Source organism: Wyeomyia smithii, chromosome 3 (assembly GCF_029784165.1).
Source record: "Wyeomyia smithii strain HCP4-BCI-WySm-NY-G18 chromosome 3, ASM2978416v1, whole genome shotgun sequence".
Classification (NCBI taxonomy): Eukaryota; Metazoa; Arthropoda; class Insecta; order Diptera; family Culicidae; genus Wyeomyia; species Wyeomyia smithii.
Window position 1 is genome coordinate 106,121,309 of NC_073696.1, and position 27,542 is coordinate 106,148,850.

Here is a 27,542-nt window from a genome sequence, read left to right on the forward strand (position 1 = left end):
CGCTAATTGGAACGGAAAATTTAAGAATGGGGTAAAAAGGATATAAAATATGGAAAATATAACCGATATATTCAACACAACCAGTGATTTTACCAATAATATCCTCCACTTGCTTCTGCACCGCAAAAAACAACGCAAATCGTGTTAAACCAACAAACCATCAGCAATAATACACCTTATTAGATTTAGGTAAACCAGTGATTATGACCCTTCACTCTGTTTTCCACACTATCAACAAACTCCAAGACCCATAATCATTAGCCGCCGCCGTAGTGCAACTCAACAACACGGTCCCGGCAGGCAGAGTGAGTGTCTGTCGTTTCCCTCTCTCCGTGGTGCGAAATTATCATGCGTACCGTGAGAGCCTGTACATCACGCTCACCGCGCGCCTTCATCGGGTGCTCGCTAGGGAGACAGCAAGTTAAATTTTAATTCATTTCCAAATCACTCGATCAGTCGTCCCGCGTCAGCATAACACTTCGCAAGCAGCTTTCCAGTGCCTAGTGTGAAGTTGGTGGAAAGCTAAGCCCGAACGGCGGCTAGTGCGATTCATTACGATCCAGCCGGGTTCATCGCTTTTGCGTACATGTCCTTTTGTCGGTGCGCTATGCTATCAAACTTCTAAACCTAACAGAAGTAGGTAAATACTGGCACAACTTTGAAGCGTGAAACATAGTTGGGTGGTACAATCGTTGTGTGAGACCTCAGTAATCAATAATCAACTCTCCGCTATTATTGAGTCGCAGACGGACGGAAAGTGGAAGTGAACAAACAGAAAGCCAACATTAAAACATATATATGTATAAAGCACGACAAAAAATCGTGCAAAGCAAGAATCAACCGATCAAACGTGTGTTCAAGCTCTGTTCCGAAAAATAGCGTTGTCTTTTACATTCGCAATTCGACAGCTCTGAGCTCGGGGGCTCCGATTAGCACCGGGAGCAAAAGGAGAAAAAGAAAGAGACTTATTAATATATTAATTTCTTTTTGATTGATATGTTGTGTGTTGAATGAAAACATAAACGTGAAAGAAAGCAAAAGCTCGTGTGGTGTCAGGAGACTACATTTCGCGCCTGCTTTGTGAACGTTCATCAAACAAGAGGAGGTAAATCTTCTGCGTGGTGCCCAAAAAACGGACGTCGTGCGATCTTCGAAGAGTCCTCCCCGGGGAGTAGTGCTATTGCTTACCTCAAGTTCCCTTCCCGCTGAATCATCGAAACAGTAAGTGCTTGGTCCCACAGCTAAGGTGAAGAGTGAGGTGTGTCAGAGAGGATTTACTTTGCCGGGTGTTTTTCCTCCGTCGAACTACACACTCCTGGCCGAAAATCATAACATCAACAACCAGGGGCCCAAAGCCGGGGTCTCCCAGAGTTCGAACGTGCTGCTTTTGCCGCGGAGCACAAAAAGAGTATCAAAGCGTTAATAGCATCGTCGTCGTTTTGCTTATTGGTCGTGCCAAGTTGAACTCGCGGGAAGCGAAAAAGAAAAACGAGTTTTGTTTTATTTGGACCCGCGGTCAAAAACGAAACAAAAATATTGATTTCGGTCAAGTTCAAAGTGATTTTTTGCAACAACGCTTACACACAGATACACGAACTCTGTCACAGTGCACGGAACAAGTTTATTAAATTATCTACAAAATCGTCCGATGCTGAACCCTTCTCTCTTCCTCTCGCTAACTCGTGCACAGGAAAGTGGGTGGACTAGTTGACTGGAGGAGGTAAATCGGTTCGTTGCGAACAGGCTTTCGGTAGTGTAAAGTGTGGAAAACAGATTTAGTGCTGGAAAACAGCCAACCAAAAAGAACGTTGGTTGCCTCATAGTAACGATCGGGTTAAAAGTTGAAGTTAACCGACCGTTAGGTGAAACATTGATTGCCGATTTTAGAATTACTGGTGCCAAAGTTTTACTTTTCGGATTTACAGCGCAGTGATATTACCGAACGATCAAACACCTTGTTTTGTGATAAGAAGTAAACTGTAAATAACTGGTGTGAAACCTTATTAAGCTTGATCAGAGATTAGAGGACGTTTCTACAAGGTAAATCTGATAACAGCAACGCGCAATTCGTTGCTTAGTTACTACAAAAAATACCGTCTGTTGTTATACAAATTTTAATAACAGTTTCTTGCAAACACTTCGAATAATTCAATTTTTATAAGCTTTTTTTCTGTGCAATTCTGGTTCTTAAATAAACTTTTCCCTTCTATTTGGTTATTATCATGTGAGATCAATACGCCAAGAGAAACAGCAGAATCTAGAATACACCTACGATTTTGGGCTGGTCCTCTCCTATTGTTTCGAATATTCGCTTGTTTTTATCAGCTGGACCATAGCCCTAACTTATTTCCCCAAACGACAGCCATGAACATAGCAGGATTGCTAACTGTGTCGTGGATACACCCCATGGTTCGTTCATGTTTTCAAGCGGTGCACCAATATACTTATGAACCCCACAAATGTATTCTGCTGCTACTCAGTCAGCTGATAACCGTTCAATGTTCAACCGTGCAAGGGTCCGAAAATCTCCAACCGGGCATTATTTGGCGTTATTTGGATGATTTGAAAAAAAAAAATCCTCTGGAAGATGGTAGCTGCAGTCAAAATACCAGAATATGCTTTACCTCGAAGATTTATGAAGTTATGAAAAGCAAAAGAACGTTTTGTTTGGTGACTTTCTAACGTATCGAAATAAAGAGCGATTTTCATGATCCTATTTTTCAAGTTGGCAGCACTGGAATATTATGACATCCGAGCATCATCCGTCAAAATCACTCTACATTTTTGGGCAACGCGATGAACTAAGATTCGCATTTTTATGAAAAGCATATTTCAATTATTTATTATGAACTCGAAAACACAAAATGCAACTTATGTAGCTGCTGGTATACAGTCAATATATACGGAAGATTAGATGAAAATGTTTGTTGCGTGATAACCCGTTTAGACTATCTGATTAATTTGTCTGACTTGCGCTAAACTTGCGCTCATATTGAACGGATATTACATATTCATGAAGCCTAAACCATGTGACGATGAACAAAGCGCTTTAAGCAAAAGTTGAGCCAAATATATCGACCGTTGCGTACATTTCATATGAGTAGAGTAGAGAAGTTCAAACCACGAAAAATAACTCATATATTATTTATAAAGTTCATATACATCACTTTCTCATGAACATAAACGTGAGCACACGATTCAATGGAAACTCTTCAATGAGCGTTTACCATTCAGAAGACAGTTAAGAACCAAAATATGACAAATGTGGTCATCTAGAAGTGCACAAATGCGTGTTTCCACGTCAAATGATCTTAAAATTCTCAAACAAATTTTGATTTTCATGAAACTTTGCACACGTGTTTGGCTAAGCAAACTGGGTAATTTTTACAGATGGAGGAATTTTTAAGATTCAAAACTAATTTCTTAAAAGAGCGTATGCATTTTGCCATGGGTTTGGTCAAAGCATTTTAGACCAGAATTTATTAGTTTTGCACAGAAACTATCAGAGAACGATTTGTAGGGACCTAACACAATAAAAGAAAAAACAATTTTGGTCAAAAAAAATCTCAGTAAACACATTTTAATTTACAAAATTAAAGTCGATTTGTTTTTAATTTTTTTCTTAAAGAAAATTTAAGATAGAACGTAATTTTTAATGAAAAGTTCAGAATAGAGAAACGACAAAAAAATTATAAAAGGTTAAGTTTTTTAAAATATTTATTTTCAAAATTTTGCGTTTAATTTCAAAACTATTTGTACTTAAAATCGAAAAGCATATGATAACTTTGTGAATGCATCCGTTCTCAATTTATTTTGAATTTATTTTGAAACAATTAGAAAATAAACACTAAACACTTCTAGTAGAAAAAATTCTACTTCAAACATATGTTTTAAGCTCAAAACAAGAAAAACGATTGGGAATATCTGTTTATTTGTTTATTTGTTTATTTGTTTACATTCATCGGAACACTTAAAAACTAGTGACAAGAACTACATCTGCATATAAAAGTTTGTAACACGATTACGAAAAACAGTGGAGTAAACATGAAAGTCGAACAGATAATAATGACTATGGAATTTCGATTTCGATTTCGATCTGATAAAACGCACATTCTTCGAATCTCGTTTTGTGAGTAGTCTGTCCTATGTTGTTGGAGCCTCAAAAAGTTTCGTTGACGCGGCACGTTCACATCTCTGCGTTAATTTCTCCTAGCAGGGTTTTTCCAACAAAAATCACCTTTTGCACTAGAGATGGTCGGGTATGGGAAATTTGTTACCCGTACCCGACCCGAACCCGAAGTCGGGTTTGTTTGAAATACCCGTACCCGACCCGAACCCGAAGTCGGGTTTGTTTGAAATACCCGTACCCGACCCGAACCCGAAAAAGTTTGTTTTCAACTACCCGTACCCGACCCGTACCCGAAAGAAAAATACCCCGAAATTGCCGGTACCCGACCCGTCCTGGATTTTTTTTTCAAATACCTGATTACCTCGCACATTTTATGTACTGATTGTCATATGTAGTTTCTCGAGATGATGGCCGGAGTTGGGCTAGACCCGAGTGTTCATGTGAACGAATGTTAATGAACCAGAGTTCCGGGCGATATATTGGTGAGATGCACCGAATATTCGGCCGGCCGAATATTCGGACCGAATATCAGCAAAAATTTTGCCGAATATTCGGCTCGCCGAATAGTAAGTTTATAATTCGGCCGAATAGGCCGAATAAGCCGAATAGTGGCCAATGATTATCAGAAAATAATATAAAAGTATAGTTTTATGAACGGGGGTAAATGAAAACTGAAGATGTAACTTGGGCTTTTTTTTCCCTTGTAGGAGCTTATGACCACTGCTACCATTAGTTAGATATATTGTGGTATACTCCGCGTTAATATATATGCGCTGTCAGTTCGTACCATCACTATGGGTATCAGTGACGGTCGCCCTAGGACTTTGCATTTCCCCCCAAGAAGGAATGCCCTCTTTGATAAAGTTCATTATCTTTGTTAGTTCAGCATTCCATACCTCGTTAGGCGTAAGGACACCTTTTCCAAAAATACGCAGTCTTTGCTGAAATAATGCGCCGCATTGGCACAGTAGGTGTTCCGAAATTTCAACTTCAAGATTACAGAAGCGACATATGTCTTCTGTCAGTTTGCCTATTTTTGCCTTTCTCCTAGAAAGGTATAGCAATCACTGGAAAAACCAAAGGTATAAAAGTGCTCCAAAGGGTGGAATCTCGTATATCAATCGACTTAGTTTGACGAGCTGAGCAATCTCACTCATGTTTCTCAGAGATGGCTGAACCGATTTCCACAAAATCAGTGTCATTTGGAAGATCTAATTACCCCATAAGACCCTATTGATTTTTTTCGCAATCGGACTATTACGCCTGTTGTGTTTAAAAATGTGAAATCCAGCTTTGAAAAGAAACATTTTCCGAAGACTACTTAAACTCACTCACTGTTCTCAGAGATGGCTGAACCGATTTCCACGAAATTAGTGTCAAATGAAAGGTCTAGCTGCCTTATAACACCCTATTGAATTTCAATGTAATCGGTCTGTTACTTTGTCTGTAATGTATCAAAATGTGAAATTCACGAAACTTCATTATCTCTGAAAGTACACAACCGATTTGAACAACCAATCAAATGAACGGGCTATAGACTGTTCCGAAAATTATAAATACATCTTCTTTCTTGAATAAACTAAAAAATACAGGATTTTTCGGGTCATTTTATTCTGAAATATAGATAATAAGTGTTTTCTTTCCAGTTTCTATTCAAGTTGGGATTATTTTTCGTAGGATACGCGAGTTCTCTAACTTTTCTCTTAACACTACTCATAAGCTTTTGCACAGTGTGTTCTCCGACCATTTTTACCACTTTAAGCCAATCTTTTTCAAATTTTTCAACGTTGTCCGCTGGTTTGACATATTTCCTCAGCTTTGCCTTGGTCAAAGCCCAAAAAGTTTCAATAGGGCGAATTTCAGGGCAGTTTGGAGGATTCATCTCCTTTGGGACACATGTGACATTATTTGTTTTATAACACCCTAGTGCAGCCTTAGAGTAATGGCAGGAAGCAAGATCGGGCCAAAAGATTGGAGGATTGTTATGCTGCTTAACCATGGGTAACAACCTTTTCTGTAAACACTCTTTCACGTAAATTTTACCATTCATTGTGTCATTCGTAATGAATGGACGAGATATTTTCTCACATTCACAAATAGCCTGCCAAACCATTACCTTCTTGCCGAATTTTTCGGTGTAAATGGCTTTCACTGGTCCAGGGACATCCTTTCCCTTCAGTGATATATAAAATTGCGGTCCTGGCAGAGTCTTATAGTCCAGTTTTATGTAGGTTTCGTCATCCATGATAACACACCCAATTTTTTTGGTCAGAAGTTTGTCATAAAGCTTCCGAGCTCTCGGTTTCACAGATTCAGCTTGTTTTGGATTTCGTTTTGGCTGCTTCTGCTTCCGACGGGTCTGCAGACCCATTCTTCCCTTGGCACGCATAACGTTACTCGCCGAGGTTCCAAGCTTTCTCGCCACATCTTGTACTGATACTGAAGGATGCCGCTTGTAGTATTCCTTAACCTTTTTGTCTGTTGTGGGATCAACAGGCCACGGGTTTTCTACCACGTCTCGGGGCATCAGTAAATGTGCACTCTTCACAATACTTCCGCAACACGGTTTGAACTGTTCCGACACTTATACCTTCTTCTCTGGCTAATTTTCTTTTAGAAAGACCACTCACGGTGCCCCATTTGTGCAAAATTCGCTTTCTTTGCTCGGGAGAAAGGCCACGCATTTTCAAAATTTCGTACTAAATGTTGGAAAAAATGACAGCACCTGTTTCTTTTGGATGTAAACAACAGGACGCAGCCAACGTTTGGTTGAATACTGCACGTTATTTGAAATGACAGTTGATCGTAAGTGTATTTATAATTATCGGAACGGTCTATAGTAAAAGGTTAATTGATGAATTTTATAGTGATTAAGCACGTGGTTCGAAAATTGTGAAAAGAAACATGTTCCGGTGACTTTTCAAATTCACTCGTTTTCTCAAAAATGGCTGGACTCAACAATCTTAGTGTCAAATGAAAAGTTTGGCTCTCCTATAGGTTCCAATTTATTTGACTACATCACATGTGTTCAACTGAATAACCAAAAACGAGACAAAATCTCTTTATTTTAAGTATCGACATCTAGCGGTGGAGAGAATGCATTTTACACTCGAAATTTCATTACGCTTATATTCCATTCATTCAACAAAAGGACTGTATGAGCTCTCGCCGCTTTTTCATCGAGAGAATCCTACAGTACCACCCGCATACGTGCAACGGTTTTTATGAAAATATATTTTAAATGAATTTCATTGTTGCCCAAGTTGTAAACTGAATATCTTGACTAACGACAATAATTTTTTACATTGTACCTAATGTCGTAAGCGGTGCTGGTACAGCGCGTTTGATATGCATTTCTAGCAATGTTAGGTATGAAAAACGGTACGAGAAAAAAATATTGTTGATCGAGAAATTCGGTTTCCAAGTTTAACGAAAATATTCAAGTAAATCAACTAACAGGTTAAAATAGTTTTAACAGTCGTGAAGTGTACGATCCAAGAAAATTTGTTAGACAATGTTTGAATGGTTGAAAGATTTTTAGTTTAATTTGTTTTATTGACGTTGCTTGTGAATTGTTACTGAATTTCCGCTTTAAAGATCTCTTGAATGCGATCCTGTCTTAACTTGATTTTGATAGATTCAACTATTCAAAATCACATTTTTATCTGGTCATTGAAGCAAAAAAAATAATTTTTTTGGTGCATATTCAAACTATTGGAGCGAATTGTTCGAACGATGCACTCTAAAATCAATGTAGGATGGAACAGCAAAAAATGAATGCGAAAGCTTGGGCACCGATTTGCTGCAGAGTTTTGTTCGAAGTTGCATATCTGTTCTGTGCTATAATCGTATTTTTATTCCAACCGTTATGTAATAAATTATAAAAACAACGAAAGTCTATTATCTCAAAGATCACATGACTTATTTGAACATATCTAGTGTCATTTGAACGGGTTGTCTCTCAAACTCACAAGTAAGAAATTTCATAGCAATTTGATATGTGGTTCAAAAGTTATGAAAAGAAACGAAATTCAAAGACTATTTAAAACTGTAACTGCTTTGATCAAAACATATGGCCTAAACAAAATTTAAATTTGGTATTGTGCTATACGTACGTTCCCGGTATTGCTCGTGATTGAAGTGTACGAAATTCAAAGTCATTTCTTTTATTTCGCTATTTCTTCAGCACGAATATTTTACTTCTAATTAATGATTTGTTTAACTCTTTGCCTTTCTCCTAGAAAGGTATAGCAATCACTTTCAAAACCGAAGATATGAAAGTGCTCCAAAGGGCCGCCGAATGGCATATATCGACTCAGTTCGACGAGCTGAGCATTTTCTGTATGTATGTATGTGTTTGTGTGTGTGTATGTGTGTGTGTGTTTGTGTGTGTGTGTGTTTGTGTGTGTGTGTGTGTGTGTTTGTGTGTGTGTGTTTGTGTGTGTGTGTGTTTGTGTGTGTATGAGTGTGTGTATATGTGTGTATGTGTGTGTGTGTGTGTGTGTCTGTGTGTGTGGGTGTGTCTGTGTGTGGGTGGGTGTGTGTGTGGGTGTGGGTGTGGGTGTGGGTGTGGGTGTGTGTGTGTGGGTGTGTGTGTGTGTGTGTGGGTGTGTGTGTGGGTGTGTGTGGGTGTGTGTGTTTGTGTCTGTGTGTGTATGTGCAGATTTTTATTTCCACTCACTTTTCTCAGAGATGGTTGGACCGATTTCAATGAAATTATATGCAAATGAAAGTTCTAGTTGCCCCATAAGACCCTATTAAATTTCATTGTAATTGGATTTTCATTTTGAAGGTTATGTTGAAAAATGTAAAAATCACGAAACATCAATATCTCAGAAACCACACAACCGATTTCAGTAAAATTGATGTCAAATGAACGGGCTATCTTAAAAACTCTTAACTTTCGAATTTCATATAGATTGAACATGTAGCTCAAAAGTTATGAAAAGAAACGTCTTCTGAAGACTGTTTAATTTCACGCATGTTTCTCAGAGATGGCTGGACCGATTTCCACAAAATCAGTGTCATATGAAAGGTCCAGTTACCCCATAAGATCCTATTGATTTTTTTTTGCAATCGGACTATTACTTTGCCTGTTATGTTTAAAAATGTGAAATCTAGCTATGAAAAGAAACATATTCCGAATAATACATAAACTCAATCACTTTTCTCAGAGATCGCTGAACCGATTTTCACGAAATTTGTGTCAAATAAAAGATCTAGCTGACTCATAACACCCAATTGAATTTTACTGTAATCGAAGTGTTACTTCGTCTGTAATGTGCCGAATTGTGAAAATCACGAAACTTCATTATTTCAGAAAGTACACAACCGATTTGATCAATAGTATTATTAGATGAACGGGCTAGTTAAGGGTTAACTGATGAATTATGATTTAACATGTGGTTTCAAAGTTTGGCTGCCCCATACGTTCCCATTTCATTTGATTATAATCGAACTAAGCAACCATTATGTATTAAATTGTTAATAAAACAACGAAATCTATTATCTCAAAGATTTCACGACTTATTTGAACAAAACTAGTGTCATACGAACGAGTCATCTCCCAAACTTACAAATAACAAACTTCATAACAATTTGATATGTGGTTCAAAAGTTATGGAAAGAAAAGAAATTCAAAGGCTATTTAAAACTATACCTGCTTTGATCAATATTCGTGACCACAATATAATTTAAATGTGGTATCGTACAATTTGAATGTTCCCGGTATCACCCGTGATTGAATTGTTCGGAATTAAGAGTCATTTCTTTTATTTCGCTATTTCTTGAGCATTTACATTACGTCAAATTTCATATTTTATACTTCTATTACAACATCATTATTTTAGAACCCAAAAAGTGAATACACATTTGTTGGATTGAAGCGTTCATGTAAATTTATTTTTATAAATAATAAGTTTGAATGAGAAAGGCTGGGTCTGACCGTTAGGTGGATTAATTTAGGTTTTTAAGGGGATACCTACTCGGACAGTGTCCAGCCAGTAGGCCAGTCAACGTACTCAGATCAGCTTTATTTGTACTGAGGAGGTTGCGAGTGATTCTATTACAAGGTGTAATGAATAGTTTAGATTGTCTTGCATTGGAGGTAGCCCTCCAGTTGGCACCAATCATCATTGCTTCCCAGCCTTTGAGCTCTGATTTCAGGCAGGATGTAGAAACCTCACAGAATGGCTCCGGTCCGACGAATGCAGTTGAAGAACCAATTCTTGCTAAGAGATCGGCTTTTTCATTTTCTTCTATACCACAGTGACCAGGCACCCAATATAGATTTACATCGTTTGTTACAATCAGTTGTCGTAGGGATAGAATACAATCCCAAACTAACTTCGACTGGCATGTGCAGGCTTTAAGTGCATTAAGAGCTGCTTGACTATCAGAGAAAAAAAATATATTGGCATATCTATATTTTCTAACCAAACAAATATTTGTGCATGTTAGGATAGCATTTATTTCAGCTTGGAAGACTGTGGGCCACTGTCCCATTGGAATTTATATATTAATTCCTGGTCCAGTAACCCCAGCACCAGTAGATTCACCCATTTTAGAGCCATCTTTGAAAAATAAGAGTGGTCCTGGGCGAGTTTTAGGACCTCCTTCTTCCCATTCGCTGCGAGAGGATTCAATCACTTTGAAGGGAATATTGAAGTTAGTCTTGGATTCCATCCAGTCTTCATACATTGTTACTAAGTTGTTCAGTTGAAAATCTTTAAGGATTCGTAGGTGTCCTTCTAGATCCCCTTCCTGAAGAAGTTTAACGCGTTTGAGCCTGAGAGCACCTTTTTCCGCTTCAAGTTGCACATAATGATGCAAAGGTAGAAGATACAAAAGAGCTTCTAAGGCTTTGGATGGTGCGCTGGCCAATGCTCCAGTTATTGATAGGCATGCCAGACGTTGTAACTTATCCAGCTTTTTCTGAGCTGATGTTTGTGTAGTTTTGGGCCACCACACTAATGAGGCATAAGTTATTCTGGGTCTCACTATAGCCAAGTAAATCCAATGAATCATCCTAGGTTTGAGTCCCCACTTCTTACCAAATGTATTGCTGCAAGCCCAAAGAGCATTGTTGGATTTTGAGATTGCGTACTCCAGATGGTCGTTCCAGTTAAGCTTATGGTCAAGCATGACACCTAGGTACTTGGTTTGCTTGGATAGTTCCAACTGTGTTTCTCCCAACTTTAGAGTTGCAATATTATACTTTCTCTTTCTTGTGAACGGGATAATGACTGTTTTAGAAGGATTAACATTTAGTCCTTCCTGCTTACACCATTTGAGTGTGTAGTTTAGGGCAATTTGCATTCTATTAGTAATAGTAGGCCCACATTTGCCCCTAACTAAGATAGTAATATCATCAGCAAATCCAATGACTTCATAATCTAGGTTTGTTAAGTTGTTAAGAAGATCATCGACTACCAGAGACCACAATAAAGGAGATAAAACCCCTCCTTGCGGGCAGCCTCTGTTGGTTTTGTCGTTAAAGTAGATCTTCCTAAATTGGCTGTGATTAACCGATTGTCTAACATAGCAAGTATCCAGTTCGAGGTGCATATGTCAAAACCCCGATTTATCATAGCTTTCTTTATAGATTCGTGAGAAGCGTTGTCAAATGCTCCCTCAATATCAAGAAAAGCTGCCAGTGAGATATCCTTGGCATCGAAAGACTTTTCTAGTTTTGAAACCAACGTGTGAAGTGCTGTTTCAGTTGATTTACCAGCTTGGTAGGCAAACTGGAATTTGTTCAATGGTCTACTGTTCAAATATGATAATTTGATATGTAGATTGATGATTTTTTCCATCATTTTCAAAATGACAGACGCTAGACTGATTGGTCTCTATGCTTTGGGACTCGTCCTGTCACGTTTTCCAGCCTTAGGAATAAATATAACGCGGACTTCTCGCCATTTACTAGGAATGTAGCTTAGTATCATGCTAGCCCTAAACATCTCTACCAGAATGCACTGGATAAATCCCATCCGGTCCAGGCGATTTAAAGGGCTTGAAAGAATCCACTGCCCACTCAACTCTTGACCTCGTGAAAATAACACTGACTACGTGGTATGTGGATGGCCCCTAAGTGCTTCAGATAGATCAGAAAGCTGACACATCGGTACAGCCTCTTCATCCACAAATATTAGGTCGAGTATTCGATTCAAATTATTGTTTCTTAAGTTAAGTTGTTTCATATGAAGCAGCGTTATATTATCCATTAAAATGTTACTAACGGAGGCCGATTCGCTGGGCACAATTTGGGCATATCCACCAGTAGCGGCTCGCTAGCACAAATCCGAAAGGTTCATGCAAACACTTACAAACGAACAATGATTGCCAATCGTTGGAATTCATTACAAAAATTACACAAAAAGAATGCATCAAGATGCTAAAGAAATTTTCTGTAAAAGTAGTTTATTTTTCGAGAAATTTTAACTTGTGTTAACTCATTTATTCTTCACCACAGACATCCACTGTCATCGCAGAAATATTACCACGTTCCTCGTGAAGGACCTTCTCGATACGATAAGCTATATAAAATTCGACCAATTATTGACTATGTCAACCAAACCTTCCAGTCCAGTCAGCACTTTGCGTCGATTAGCAGTTGTGCTGCACCAAAATGAAACTTTTTTAGAAACAATATATGCCAGACAAACCAATAAACGGGACATCTAATTATTTGTCCTGTGTGACGCACATGGCCATTTTTGTTTCACCTTGTGAAAGGATTGTTTCTACGATTTCCATCATCGCTAGCTGCATAACAATTTAGTTAACATAAAATGAGCTCGAAAAAAAAATCCGTTTTGAAATAATGTTCATTAGATTTTTTTACGCGAGTGCCCAGTGCCGCCTTTAGGCAGTCTTGATATTTTTTCAAATAAGTAACTATTTTTCAAAACAGAAGTTTTCTTGTTATCAGACATGTGTTACGGATCTCAAAACAAAGCGGCTAAAATTTTTTCAAGCGAAAACAAAATTTAGGCATCAGAGGGTTAAATAAACAAACATGTTTAGAAAAATAAGTTGCGCAAGTTTTTTTTGGAATTGAATGTTTGTTCGGATTTTTTTCCCCATACGTTAATAATGATGATTTTGCAATATTCTTAAAATATACACTCGTTTTGTAAATCATATATTTTTTTAAACCCCGGAAAGTGTCAAACTTGTTTCTCTTTTACTCTCTTATGTATTCCTTGTTTGAAGGCTCCAAAGTATAAGGCAATTCAAATCTCAATCTCGCATGTACAGTAGGCTGTCCCAAAATAAAAATCGTTGTTGAAAAAGTCAAGGTGCTCATCCCTAAATTGAAAGATAATGTTATTTTTAGCATTTTTGTAGAACGATTCGCTTTCTAAAAAATTGTTTTCAGGTTGCCCAAGCGTGATTTATGAAAAAATGACTTTTTCAAGCTACAAAACCACTCTTTTGCGTTTTTTTTTTTTTCAAATCTGTTCGATTGCTTCATTTTTCCCTATATTTTTTTATTTTTTTGGGGTTGTTTTTGAATATTTTGCATGGTTTAGTTCAGCATCGCATTCAATTATTTGACTCACAGAGCCCATTAAACATCACAAACAAGTGAATTTTTCTCATAATTTTTAGACAAAACCCTTCAGAACACATTCAAAAATTCTTTTTGATCAAGAACTGAAATTTTTACGCTAAAATGCTTTTTGGGAAAGACAGTTTTTGCTTTTAACAAGATTGAGTACCAGCGCATAAGGCATCGTTCAGAAATGGGGCAAGCAGAACTTGCCATACTAGACTTCGGTATCTGGAGATATACGCAGGGAAAGTTGGACGACGTTAGGAATTTGTGTTTGGACACATTTAAAAAACGTTTGGTGAATATTTGGGACGAAATGCCGAACGAAGTTGTGCGGTCGGCTTGCAATAACTTCGGAAAGCGTCTACGGGCCGTTATCAAACACATAGGTGAAAGATTTGAACTCAACTAAGAGCATTGTAGTTTTACTACTTATAGATGTTATTGAAATCAATTCCGAAGAGAAATAAAAACTGGTTTGAGTTTTGACATAAATAAAGTGTATCACTCTCACGTTGCCACCCTGTAGAAATAAAAGGAACTATAAAGGATAACTATAAATTTATAAACTAGACTTAATTTGCTCTTGAAAGTTTCAAATTATCCCAACCTTTTTTTAAATTTTTATTCTTTTATAAACAAAATATATTTCTAAATCTGATCGACACTCAGAGGACAATCTGAGCAGAATGCAGTTTTCACTCTGAACAGTAGTAAAGTACTGATTGGTAGGCGCGTTAAAAATTACTCCGTAATATTTTCGTGTAATTCGAGTGTATTCTGCTGGATTTATGGAAATAGAGTCTGCAGTTTAAATTGACATTACAGTTCAAGTTTGTATTGTGTGAAGTTGGCATGGAAAAAGAACGATATCATGTGAAAATCGTCCGGCAAAATGTGTTTTATTTTTCTGTTTTTTTTTGTAAGCCAACATCCAACGAAGAAAAAAATGTCAAAGTGTTACGTCATACAGTGGCAAGTGCTATAGTAAATGTTGAACGAAGGCGAGAGGAAAAGGGTCGAAGAACCTATATAAAGCTAAGTATTCTGCTTTTATTCGTTCAATTATTGTTTCTTATAACTAGCGCCAGTTAGAATAAATTGTTTCAATAAGAAAGCGCTAGAAGGTAATTCTAATTGGAAAATTTTGCTGTAACGCATTGTCTGTCTGTAGGGATGTGCAAGTTGTTACGTGTTAATCGATATTTCTTCTATATATACACAGAAAAAAAATTATTTTAATTTTAAAAGTTAAATAAATCTACAAGCAGTAAGTGTTATGTTTAGTTTTTGCGTTTCATGCGTCTCGTGGAGCAGTGCACTGACGTCGGCAGGGATACTTTAAACACCCTGCCTGCGTTGTCAATTAGCCGTTTTGAAAATAATTGATCTATTTTTTTGTTTATTTTCTTGGTAGATGTCAATCTGGGTGCATTGCTTACAATATGTCGAGATTCATTTTAGCGTGGTTTTGTGGAGTCGTTTCATTTGCTAAAGCTCTGCTTGAATAATCAGAATTGCCCCAATAGGTGAGAGCTTTACACCTTTGTACACGCTGGCTCCCACAACACGGAACTGGTAGCATTAGAATATAATTCATAAACTTTTCGCGGCCTGACCGAACGGTTACAAACATTTGGCCCAGTTTTATACCCTTGTTTGATGATTTTTCTAGCTTTTGAACAAATATTGAAACACATAGACAATTTTTATTAATTATGTGAAAATCTTGTTGGTTTAGCAACTAAATTTTGATTGCGATTGCTCTGGCATTTTATCAATCAACTTAGAATTCAGTCTTGTTCGATATGCATATTGCATTTTTTTAAATTTTTGAGCTATGAGTGCATGAAACTTTGCAAGTTTTTTTTTTTTTTTATACTCAGTAGGTATCTTAACTTAAATACAAAACAAAAGATTATCGGGGCGAAGCACCGTGTCCTCTTGCGTATGCGTCGGTGAGAGGGAATAAAGCGGTCCTACATAATGCTCCGGTGTAAACGTGTCTTCGGCCTTGGTGAGCTTTGCTCATCTAAGGATTATCGGTGTATTGTGATTTCCGGGATGTACCAAATCATTATTTCGGAGACTGTACGCCCGTCGGTTCTTTTTTAGCACGTTACGATTCAGAATAGGTTTCGTTCGTTCGATAAATATTGTAATTATTCACGACAAAGACAAACCCTGCATGGATGCCAAATCTATTCCTGTTTTGCCGATTCCCTTTTTTCCTTTTTTTTTTTAATAAAGCGGGTGTTTTGGCTTTTTCGTCATACCAGTGGTCGGCACGCTCTTATTTGTTTTCGGAGAAGGCAGTTCAGTTTCCTGTGCGGTATTTTGACTGCGCTCAGTGTGATTATCTCAATACAGCGCTCTATCGGTTATTTGAGCTGGGACCAGTAGTTTGCGTAGTTTGCGTTCGGCGTGCGGTTGTTGCGTTTTACGAAATCCATTCGTTTTTAGGTAAATTTGAATTAAGTTCATGGCATTAAACGCAAAGTTTGGTGTGATACAGACTGTTACCGATTAATAGGTTGCCGAAGATAACTATATCGTGGCGCGGTTCTATTTATATCGTCTCCTGGTGGCCGGCTGCCCAGAGATCGAGAAGAAACCATATCGTGCGCGAATTTGTGTAGAGAAGATCGCACCATCAACCTCGATGGATCCAGATCAATTCCTTTCCACTAACACTAATTCCTTCCTTTGGTACTTGTGGATGATGCAGAGGATTCCTCGGTCTCTAGTAGCAACAAGTATTAAACTAACACTCCCGATATCCCTTCCTCTATTGATCTGCATTGGGCGTGGCCAGCTTCGTTATTGACCAGTGAAAAGAAAGATCACCAGAATTTGTACACTGAGAATGGCTTGCTACTCCTAGGCACCATTTTGACGGTTCCTTGTGCAATTTCAGCTGATTCTGGTCAATCGCGGGCAACACACGGGCGATCAAATATGCTATGCTATGCTATGCTAAAATATATTTCTAAATCTGATCCTACCATTTTGCACGATAACAAAACATGCTCAGTTTCATCAACACACTAACACGAAACTCGCGTTGGTCTGCACCGGAATAAGCAATTTGAGACAGTACATAATATTAGCTGGACCTACCCCAACCAACCAAACTACAGCCTCTCCCCGGGTGAACTCTTTCGCGCTTCATCTTCGTGTATGGATTTCGCTAATCATCCGTAGAAGCCGAAACAACAATCCATTACCGCCACAACGAAACTAGCCAGAATACACACGCTCGACTCTATAAAAATCGAAGCGTAAAAGATGACTCATGCTCGAATTCGGCCGTATTGTGTGACGCTAGGCGTTGATGTTTGCACGATCATAAATCATATTGCAGCTTTGCTTGCCTTACCTTCAGCTAACTTTCCGCATAGCGTAGCAGTGCCACACGCGCGGTCAGCCCCACACAGGAGGGAAATCATTCGCGGCGACGAACGCCTGGTAGCTCTAGACTTTATGGCGGAAATTTGGACAGGCCTCCTTCTAGTTTGGCTGTTTTTTATGCAATGGCTCTTCAGCGCGCATATTCTCTGACTGAACGTAAGCAGCTTGCTGAACGTGGAAGACAAACGGGATTGATTTCCCCTTAGCAGTGTGATGCTGACTTAGATGATTTCACCTGATCAGTTGAGCGATTCCGCAACTTTCGCTTCGAGACCGGCGTGGGATCCGTCCGTATGGGAAGCATGATTTGGGGAGCTGTTCGATTTAGAAGCTTCACTGCTTTAGGAGATATATCGAAAAACGCATTCCCTGTTTCTTGTACGATACTAGAGCATTTTGGTAATATAAACATAGAGCATTGAGATTCATGTCGAATTTGGTCTTTTAAGAAAAATTTACTTCTTTTTCTCACTCCACAAATTTCTCCAAACGCCCTTCTCCCACACAATTATGAACCAGCTCCGCTAGCACACCCGGAAGAAACGCTTAATCAGCAAGAGAAGTCGTTCGGCTTCTTGAAACAAATTTGTAATCGTTAAAACGTGCGTGTACATTTTCGGCATGCAAAAATGAGACGAGACCACTCACTGCTGGATCATCAGCAGCGGGCAAAGTCATGACCAACGAATGAATAAATGAATGAACAGTTCCCTGCGGGCAGATCTGGCAAATGGCATTATGAATAAAGCTGCGATTGTCCGCTGTGCGTTTCGGTACAGAAAATGAAAGCGATCTTTCCACCGTCGTGAACTTATGCGAAATAGCGATTATTACTTTCATGAGAGCATGAAAACATTATTATTACGGTGACGGGTAATCCCTGTAGCGTGATGTTTTAGTGATTTAAACAATAAATTCACACTAAAAAAATATCATATGTCTGATTTGGAAGATAATTCGCGAAACCTCATAATTTTACCAAAATTCGGAGCACGTATTTACTCCTCTCAGCAAAATAATTGAAACTCAATGTAGCTGTGGTTTCGCAAATATTTGCTTTTATAAATTTTCACAAGTAAGAGTTCAATTACCAGCAGGTTGAAAAAAAACCAAATTCCTGATTCAATGTTAAAAATTCAAAAAGTTGTGTCGAGAGACAATTCCATTGAACAGTATTATATAACAATCATACGTTTTTATTTCACTAGCTTTAATAATTCGTTTTTTATTATGAAGTTTTCGGAGTTTTGGGCTGCACGAAGTTAATATCAAATTGGTATTTAGAATTGTGATTCCAACCACCCAATCGCGTTCATTCCCTAGTAACAATATTGGTTTTATCAAAGTTTTATAGCGCTTAATACAGCCGAAACAGCGCTATAAAACTTTGATAAAACCAGAATTGTTACTTGGGATTGACATTAAGCTGATCACGCGTAGCCAACTGATTTGTTGTTGTTTTTTTTTTTTTTTTGTCTGCTCATGTTCTCTTGCCACGGTTACGGAACCATGTCGAAACCTCAACGGCTTAGCCCACATTTTTGTCTTGGCACTACAAATATGTACCGCATCTTCCGCATCGCGTGGGCAGCATTGATGCAATCGGACAATTTCGCTAGAGTAGCCAGAGCGATCTTCTTCGTTGCCTCGTTTCGTACTACACGTGCTACTCACAGTCTCATTCATACCCGATAGCACTTATCCATCCACCAGAAACAACTTCCCAGCAGTGAAGGAGTCACCAGCGAAAACTTACCGGAGATAGAGCCGTGTCGTGGTAATCCCCAGCCGGTCGGCTTTTGTGCTTAATTTGAAAATTACTTTTACTTTTTCCACCGCCGAATGCGCCGTATGGTTTTGATTCGACTTAATGATTTAATTGGTTTTAAATTCCACCCAAATTTTGTAATAGAGCTCACATTATGCAACTATTCAAATTATGATATCGATATAGAAGAGCACTTGTTTTGAGCAGCTGAGTGCTTGTACGTATACAGTCGGTCGACCGAGTTATTAATACGCTCAAGCCGCCAGCTGACGCAAGCAAGATTGGACTTCAATGGCGATCGCCTGCTCTAAATGAGGAGATATATCGCAAACAAGCCAGGAGTACTTACCGTAGTAACACCATCTAGTTTTCACATAGTAATGTGTGTTTGAAAGCCTTTCTAGAGAATTTTATTTTTAACTCTGAATTATTTTATTGTTATTCATGGCTGTTGTTTGGCACAGAATACATTTGAACTCTAATTACTGAGGATTATCCGCGCAACCAAGAAAACGCTTTGCGTAAATATTGTAAATTAATAAATAAATAAATAAATGAATAAGAGAATAAATATTCCTTGTACTCATGTCAATACTGTTGATCTGCTGCAGTGTGTTGAACATATTCACCTCGTGGTACAACTTTATCTGAATAAGCATAATTGTACAATACGGGGTAAGCTTTCCTAGTAAAAGTCAGTACTAAACACTCATTCGCGTTCACATGTACTGCCCATAAAAGCATAAGAGTTTCATATGGAAATGCTCACAATTGAGAAAATTGCAATTGAAGTTCTGGTCTTGAACTTGATGCAAATAACTATGATTTGACAAAAAGTATGTTTTATTCGACTGTATGTTTATGAGGTGGAACATTATATATTTCCATGAGTTCTAAGAACTTTTGCATGAATTCCAGTGTTGGAAATAAATTATGGGACTCGTTTACCTTTATTTTCTCTCTATACCTATATACAAAATAAAAGCATATCAGTCTCCACGCATTCTAGGACGGCTTATTATAATTTTTTATTGCGTATGTCGTGAACAGTTCATTCAATCCGAATTTTTTTTGAAATGGCCACATTGGATCATATGAATTGCAATATGATGGTTTGGTTTCAACAGAGCTGATAGATGAAACCTCGTTCGACATAGAGTCTACAATCATCATCATCATCAAACATTTCACGAGAAATCGATACAGACCGTAAGGCCACACTACTGAACACTTTAATTCCACTCATTCCATATGCTTGAAGGATATACTTATAATGGGACTCGTATGCCTTTACTTTTAATATGGGACAGACAAGGTTTGGTATTTTTCCAGTATTTTTCAGAACAAACTTTCAAATTTTATTAAGGCATACGAAAATTTGAATAAAATTAGATACATTGACAGTATAAACTCAAATTTGCCTTAAAGTCATATGGGACTCTTATGCTTTCATGGGCAGAGTAGTCCGCAACTATCACAGAATCTTTCGAAAATTTCTAAATCGCTCTGTAATATTTGGCAATCGTCATTATTTTTAATAGGTAGAAACAACTTTACATCATCTACATAAACCGAAACGATCATAGATGAGGAAAAAAAAATAAACCGAAACGATCGCATGGCAGATCACATCTGGCAGTTTATTCATCAAAAGCACAAACAGCAATTGGCCTAGATGACTGCCTTAAGGTACTCCTGAGTGAACAATAAACGAGTTCGATTTACTTCTCCGGATCTTCACAAACTGCACTCTACATTCAAGATACGACTTGAGCCAATTGAGTCGTTTAAAACAAACGTGGTACATGTGCAATTTTTCCAATTTTTGGGTTTTTGCATAAAATGATACAGAACGCAATAATGTACTAGAATATCCAGGAAAAATCGAGATCTGATACCCTAAACCAAGGTTGTAGCCAAAATAATTTTTGGTAATTAACATAATCACCATTTCGTTGAGAGCAAAAGTGGTTCATGTCCAATCCGTGCATGTTATTATTATTATTATTATTATTATTATTATTATTATTATTATTATTATTATTATTATTATTATTATTATTATTATTATTATTATTATTATTATTATTATTATTATTATGATTATTGTTATTATTGTTATTATTATTATTATTATTATTATTATTATTATTATTATTATTATTATTATTATTATTATTATTATTATTATTATTATTATTATTATTATTATTATTATTATTATTATTATTATTATTATTATTATTATTATTATTATTATTATTATTATTATTATTATTATTATTATTATTATTATTATTATTATTATTATTATTATTATTATTATTATTATTATTATTATTATTATTATTATTATTATTATTATTAATATTATTATTATTATTGTTATTATTATTATTATTATTATTATTATTATTATTATTATTATTATCATTATTATTATTATTATTTATTTTCAGTTCATCCGACTTGTAGTCTTAATGAAGTAATACTATGATATAGGTATGTGTATGTTGCTGGGAAAAGCCGCCTTGAAACGCGCGAGAGGCGGTTTCAGGCCGGCGCAAAAACCCAGCATCATTTTAGAACAAATACTTAGCACCAATTACAATTCAAGTAGAAACATCATACAATGGGACAACACTAACAATGTAAAATAGTAGATCAACATTAAAAATTAAAATTATCGTTTAAATTATAGGTTAAAGCCATTCGACGAACAGGTTCATGCAAGCCATAGTTCGTGCGGTGTGCATTTAATTGCAATAGTCGTTGATGGCGTTGCGGGCGGAGAGGGCAGTGCAGCTGTAGCATAGTCAGAATAGCAGGGCAGTCATAACTACTTGTCAGAATTTTGTGTGCTGTTCTGGCCATGATATCCTTGCGACGTTGTCCAAGAGGTGCGATACCAACCAATAAACAAAGGCTTTCGTAGGGCGGCAAATGGTCAGGGTTACTCCAGGGCAATGCGCGGCGAATCCTTCGTATGAAATGCTTTTGAATGCGCTCAATTCGCTGGATCCAATAAACATAATACGGATACCATACCACACATGCAGTTTCCAGAATCGGCCGTACCAAAGAGCAGTAGAGTGTGCGGAAAGTGCCTGGGTCTACAAACTCCTTTCCGATCCTACAAATCATGCCAAGTTGACGATTGGCTTTATTTATAATCGACGAATAATGCTGTCTGAATGTCATTTGCGTGTCTATTATGATTCCTAGGTCAGTGACAACTTCGCTTCGATGTAGAGTTGTTTCATTAATAGAGTAATTATACAACAAGGGCTGTTTTTTACGCTGGAAGCTGATCACGGTACACTTTGGAACGCTTATCAACATTGAGTTGCGAGTACACCAGTCATAGAACAAATCGATAAGCGCTTGAAGCCTGTAACAATCCTCAAGTGTTTCGATAAGGTAAAATATCTGGTATCATCTGCGTAAAGCAATCGTGTGCCAGGTGGTAAAATCTTAGTGACATCATTGATGAACAGCGAAAATAGCAGTGGCCCCAGTATGCTACCTTGAGGCACACCGGAGCTGTTACTGAACCAAGCGGATTGCGATGTAGCCAACTTTACAGCAATCTTACGATGGCGTAGATATGAGCTCAACCATTCAACCAACCCAGCAGCAACTCCGAGCTTGTAACATTTGGCACAAAGTAGCCCATGATCCACACGATCAAAAGCAGCTTTCAAATCCGTGTAGATGGCATCGATTTGAGGACTCTGCTCCATGCCACGAAGACAAAATGAAGTGAACTCCAATAAGTTCGTTGATACAGATCTGCCAGGATAAAACCCGTGCTGCGCAGTTGAAATATAATTTTTCACGCTGAACATAAGATGATTATGAACAATAGATTCGAAAACTTTCGAGCAAGCACACAAGCAAGAGATTCCACGGTAATGTTCAACATTTCGTTTGTCGCCTTTCTTAAAAACCGGGAACATAAACGATTCCTTCCAGATGCGGGGAAATTGATGATTTTGTAACGAAAGATTTAAAATTGCAGCTAGCGGTGATTTTGAATTAACAATGCATTTTTTCAAAAGAACAGCAGGAATGCCATCTGGTACAGGGGAGAAAGATTGTTTCAGATTGCATGTAGCGTTAGCAACTTCGTCAGGAGTAATTAAAAACATGTCAACACTAAGAACGTCCCCAGGAACCAGGGGCAAAGCTGCGGAAATAACATCAGGTGAAGCGCATTCGCTGTTGAACACGCTCGAAAAGTGCTCAGCAAATAAGTCGCATTTGTTATGGTTCGTGGACGCTTCACTGTTGAGCAAAAACATAGAGGATGGTAAGCCTACCTCCTTACGTTTCGTATTGACAAACTTCCAGAAACTTTTCGGATTCAAACGTAGGTTGTATTCGATTTTACGTACGAAAGCCGCATACAGACTTCTGTTCAGGGCTTTGTAAGACCGGCTAGCGCGATTAAAACGGATTCGATTATAAGGGTTTCTATTCCTTTGATAGGCACGCAAGGCAGATTTTCGAGTGCGGTTGAGTCTTGTAAGATGCCTGTTTCCCCAGATAGGTTTAGGACAGGGACGAACTTTGGGAACATGCCGAAGTATAAGGTCCTGGATTATATCAGTAAATCCTGACACGGCTTCATCCACGGCCGTAGAGTGGATGATCGAGGTCCAGTCGATATCCCTCAATGCTAAATTGATAGCATCATAGTTTCCTCGTCGAAAGTCGAAACTGTTAGGATCGAACTCATCTGTGAACTGTGCTTTAACTGGTCTGTTGACGGTAACCATTATTGGTGGGTGATGGACATCAATATTGCAGAGGGAAACGGGAGCACTGGTGACCGAACATGCAGGCAAAACATGCAAGTTGGCGAAGATCAGATCCAGAAACCTACCATTCGGGTTACAGACAGAATTAATCTGGTGCATACTGTAAAAAGCCATGCCGTCTAATAAGCGAGAACTGCCAACGTTAACAGATGATCGCAAAGCGTCTACTAATAGGTAATTGGTCATTGGCTGCGCACTCCAGGTCAAACCAGATCGGTTATAATCACCAAACAGAAGAAGGTCGTCGTTTATACCCATCGAGTTAACAGCTTTATCAACTGATGCGATATGTCGGTCAATAATATCCACATCATTCCGTAAATTAGGTGGGATGTAAATAGCACCGATTACAAAATTCGACTCGCCATTCATGATTGAAACCCACAGCTGCTCGAGTGATTCATCTGAAGCTTCAACTAGCAAAGCGGATGACAAAGAGCGCCAAACAGCGATGATAACTCCGCCGCCCCTTGTCTTTGTGCTATTCCTCGAGCATCGGTCAGTCCGATAAACCGTATAATCAGGGCCAAATAATTGGACAGAGGGAATTTGTGAATCTAGCCAAGACTCAGTTAGGATGATGTTAGATGAATTGTAAGTCGAGGATCTTAAAACATATAAAACAGGATATAAAACAGTCATACCTTCAGCAAAGTTGGTAAAATGATTCAGTAGTTTCAGATGAAGATGCTGCTTTGGAAATTTCTCACTACATGGCGCTAGTGTACCCGTGACTATTTTGTAATAGAAAGCATTTTACCTATTTCAGTATCAACTTGTATGCAGTGGCCAATTTAGATGATAACAGTCTGATGTCTTTGATATGATATATATTTACACACTGGACCCAGGATTGGCTTTAGGAAAGCCACCGATAGCCATCCGGAAGATCCAGAAATACCGTAATTGAGGTTATTTTTCTAAAGTGATCCTAGAGCTTCCTAGGATTGCAGGATTCAGGGTGGTTCAGGGTGGCCACTATATCGTTCACCGGAAGATCCGGAACTAGCGTAAAATGTCAATTTTTAAAAGTGTTCCTAAAGCTTCCTGTTTTTTTCGAAATCACTTCTAGAAGTAAAATGATCTTTGAACGAAATATGGTCCAAGATGGCCACCACGTGACCAACCGGAACTACAATAAAAGAGTTATTTTTAGGAACAGTCCCACTTTTTTTATAAACTACTCCCAGGCGAAAATAAATGATCTCATGACAGAATGTTACTCAACTTTGCCATCAAATAGCCCTTCGAAAGATCCGAAGTTACCGTAAACAGGATAAATTTGGAAAAATAGGTCCTAGTCCCGTCTGGATACGGTGTATAGTTTTCCATATTTTCAGCTCGCTCATTTTTCGCTCCTCTAACTATATACTAACTACATGTCTGCTTAAATGGACAGGTCCTAGTATTTTCCTTGTTTTTTCGAGAAGCTGTCATTCTCTCTATGAAAAATAGAAAAAACGGCATTCGAATGGGTTATAGCGATTTATAATGTTTATTAATGCCTAAAATATTCCAACGGGCCGATATCAGAATAAACTCCCTCTCCGATGGTTAGATTAACCCTCTAGTGCCCAAATTAATTTCTAAACGGACTTCGATAAAATCACTATAAACCATTATAAACACTTTTTGAGTATTTATTGAAGCTTTTCGGAACTTCGACTGAAGCCCGCCAAATGGCGGCATTGGGCACTAGAGGGTTAATATGTACGCGTACGTGGTATGTACGCGACGAGGTCTGACATGAGCTGTTGAGAGTAAAACTGGTAAATGTGGCTTTTTTTTTACTTTTGGGATTTTTGTATAAATGATGCAGAACGCAATATTATACCATAATATCAAAGAAAAGCGGAGATCTGATATCTTATACCAGAGTTCACTTGACAACTCTGCTGAAGACATGAATGTTCTATGTCCTAAGATTAGCGAGCTATAATGCATCCTTCATTCTCAGACTGGACATGTACCACTTTTGCTCACAACGTTTTCTGGTTGTCATTATTTTTCCCAAAGAACAAAAGTGGTACATGTTTTTCCATTGAAGTTTGTACCGTCTTTGAAACCTTTCCAGCAATGATCTAGTGCAGTTATGTTGGAAAAAAAAGTTGAAAATAATTTACTATTTGAGTTTTTTCGTTTACCGCGTCTCCTGAAAAATTTTCTTAATGGCACATGTACCACTTTTGCTCTCAACGGCTCAATTGTTAAGCGAACTACGAATCCCTGCGTCTGCTTACTTACTTTACTTTTACTTTCAAGGCGACAGACATCCGGCATTCTCGCTACATGACCAGCCCACTGAAGCCTGCCGTGTTTTATCCACTTGACTATATCCGCCGACTTGTATGCCTGGTACACTTCATGGTTCATGCGTCTGCGCCAAACACCATTCTCTAGTTTACCGCCAAGGATTGAACGCAAAATCCTACGCTCAAAAACACCAAGAGCTCGCGGATCAGCCTCTTTCAGCATCCATGATTCATGGCCGTAGAGAGCCACCGGAAGAATCAGTGTTTTATAGAGTGCAAGTTTAGTACGGATTTGCAGACTGCGGGACCTTAGCTGGTTACGTAGTCCGTAAAAGGCCCTGTTTGCGGCTGCTATCCGCCTCTTTATCTCACGGCTAACCTCGTTGTCACATGTCACTTATGTTCCCAGGTAAATAAATTCGTCGACTACTTCAAACGTTTCCCCATCTAGCACCACCGCAGCACCAACCTCCGACGGACTACCACGCACTCTGCCAGCCACCATGTATTTCGTTTTGGCAGAGTTTATGACGAGTCCTAATATCGCAGCTTCCCTTCTGAGAGGTCCGAAGGCCTCTTCCACAGCTCTAAGGTTGATACCAATGATGTCGATATCGTCCGCAAAACCGAGAAGCATGTGCGACTTCGTAATGATGGTGCCGCTTCTCTGCACACCAGCCCTCCGTATAGCACCTTCCAATGCGATGTTGAACAATAAGTTCGACAGCCCGTCACCCTGCTTCAAATCATCTAACGTCACGAACGAGTCCGATATCTCACCGGATATCCTGACGCCTGATGTAGAACCTTTAAGGGTGGCACGAAACAGCCTAATCAGCTTTGTTGGGAAGCCATGTTCAATCATAATCTGCCATAACTCATTTCTCTTGACTGAATCGTACGCTGCCCTGAAGTCTATGAACAGATGGTGCGTCTGCAAGTTATATTCTCGAAATTTATCGAGGATTCGTCGCAAGGTAAACATTTGGTCCGTCGTGGAGCGTCCCCCTCGAAAACCGCATTGGTACTCGCCAACAAAGGTCTCCTGCAACGGCCTCAGTCTGTGGAACAGGATGCGGGAGAGAATTTTGTATACGGTATTGAGAAGAGTTATGCCCCGATAATTGCTACAGTCCAGGCGATGGCCTTTTTTGTAGATCGGGCATATGAGACCCTCCAACCAGTCCGAGGGCAATTCTTCATCAGACCACATTCTCAGCATGATCCGATGGATGGCACGATACAGCTGTTTGCTCCCGACTTTGAAGAGTTCGGCGGGAATGCCGTCCTTCCCGGCTGCCTTGCAGTTTCTCAGCTCTTTCACTGCTTTCTTCACCTCGTCCATGGATGGTGGATCCACAGCTTGACCATCATTCTCAATAGTCATCCTGCTCCTTTCGACTCCACTGTTTCCCTCACCGTTCAACAGCACACTGAAGTGTTCCTTCCAACGCCTGGCCACTTCTGTTTTATCGGTTATCAGGTTCCCCTCCCTATCATTGCACATGACAGGGGCTGACACGTTTTGATTCCTGATTCCGTGGACCTTCTTGTAGAAGCTCCTCGCATCGTGCCTGGAGAAACAACCTTCCGCCTCCGC

The 27,542-nt window shown here is 38.6% G+C and overlaps 1 protein-coding gene across 7 annotated transcripts in view; it reads left to right on the forward strand.

The window, feature by feature from the left end:
• Window positions 1-468: 468 nt before the first annotated feature.
• LOC129732168 (uncharacterized) overlaps window positions 469-27,542 on the forward strand; it is a 41,101-nt gene continuing 14,027 nt past the window's right edge. The window contains exons 1-2 of one of the 7 annotated variants that reach the window (XM_055692745.1): window positions 469-1,221; window positions 1,926-2,040. The gene's annotated coding sequence lies outside the window, so the exon portion shown is untranslated. Of the gene's footprint in view, window positions 2,041-27,542 lie in introns of all 7 variants that reach the window. The other 6 variants (XM_055692746.1, XM_055692747.1, XM_055692743.1 and 3 more) reach the window with 6 other exon arrangements.